We start from the raw sequence: 1,835 nt of genomic DNA on the forward strand, positions 1-1,835 counted from the left end.
AGACAAATCTTTCTGAGAAGCCCTGGTAATACGTGGGTTTCCCTGTATTTGTGTTGATCCAGCCCATATACTATAGGCCCTTTCCTAGGTCCTGTCTCACGCAGTTCATCCCATAGCTGGTGAAGGTGTATCCAGAAGCCTTGAAAGAGACCTTCATGGAGACCCCAGGCTTCCTCACCTCAGCTCCAGACTGCACCAGCTGCACCTGGGAGTGGACACCTGTGGAAAGGAGACAGGAGTGGGTGGAAATCCTCCTTTACTCTCTCTGGTCCCTCTTCAACCCAAGGACTAGGGAACCCCTTACTTTTCGCCATGGCCACCAGGAGAGGAGGGTTCTCCAGCTCCAGTTCATGGTGAGGGCAGTGCTATGATCACTTCTGTAGGGAAGGGTATGGCTGTGGGTGATGCCCTCAAGGCACAGACTTACCCATTTAACTTGTCTACCTCCTCTCTCTTGCATGTTCATGAGACAGAGTATTTCATAGCTGAGGTCTTGACCCCACCTGAGAGAAGATGGATGACATAGAGACCAGGCTCAGTGAGTCTGAGGGTCCAAGTCCTAATTATTCAGGAGGATGTGTATCCCCTACCAGGTCCCTGAGCTCCTTCTGAGGAACAAGTCCCCACAGGACATGCTCCTCTTTGTGATCCCACCTTTAGGTGACATGGGGCCAGTTGGACCAGCTCTGGGCTTTGATACCTGAATGTCTTCCTGGATCAGTGTGTCTCCAAAATGCTGCCCCTAGTGAGTTAATAAATCTATCCCTGCCCCAGCCCCTTACAATTCAGATATCCTGAAGCCATAGAAACACCCCCTTTTGTGTGGTTCTCATGTCTCATTGAGTTTGGTAAATGCTCTGATAGAGCAGGATATTCAAGTCACCTCAACAGTCATGTCCAAATTTCAGTTTGGATTGTTGGACCACATGTGGATTCTGGGTCTGGGTGTGACTTTCTGTGGAAGCTGATCAAATGCACCCACAATACAAACACAGCCTTTGAAGAGCAGGCATTGGTGTGTCCATGTTCTTGCAGGTCCTGTACACACAGATGCAGGAACCAGTCAGGCTTGCTCCAGAGACAGTCAGAGGAGGGGCTGGGTCACACTTTGACTGCAGGGGTGCGTTGCTGGGAGTCCCCTCGAGAACCCCCTCAGCAAGCAGGGAAGACAACTTAGCACTGGGAGGGGAGGAGGCAACAGCATTCTCAGCTGTCAGGTGAGGCTGCTCTCCCAGGTCACCTGGTGGGCGGGGCCACAATGGGCAGATGAGTACCTGCTCCTGGTCACAGAGAGTCATTGTGGGACCTGCCCTCGCAGTGTCCACCTGATGCCTTGGGAGAAAAGGGAATCTGGAGGCTGATTTTCTGGGAAAGGGGCCTGTGAGCTCATGATGGGCTAAGACTACTGATGGAGGATCAAAGTGCAGAGCAGTTGTGTCTTGTACTAAATCACTTAACTGACATTTACCTAATAATGAGATATCAGAAGTAAGGGCTTGTGAACCCCCCCTGAAGAGACATGATCATGTGTTTTAACAATAAAGCCATCGTGAAACTGCAATTATTCCCTGAGTTCACACTTTACAGCTCATGGAGCAATTCAGAATCCACACCTCAGAGAACCGCTCCAGTGCAGGACGTGTAACTCATGAGGCTCAGAACCCTCTAGAAGCTGCAATTCTCAAAGCAGAAGTTGACCCTCGACCTTCTGTACAAGGGGAGGATCAGACAGTGGAAACTTCACTCAGTGTGAGAACCAGACCCCATTCTCACTCCTGCTTTGTGCCTATTTACACATTGCTGGTTGATTTCCACTCTGAATGCATGAGTCCCTC

Source organism: Myotis brandtii, unplaced genomic scaffold, assembly GCF_000412655.1.
Source record: "Myotis brandtii unplaced genomic scaffold, ASM41265v1 scaffold4225, whole genome shotgun sequence".
Classification (NCBI taxonomy): Eukaryota; Metazoa; Chordata; class Mammalia; order Chiroptera; family Vespertilionidae; genus Myotis; species Myotis brandtii.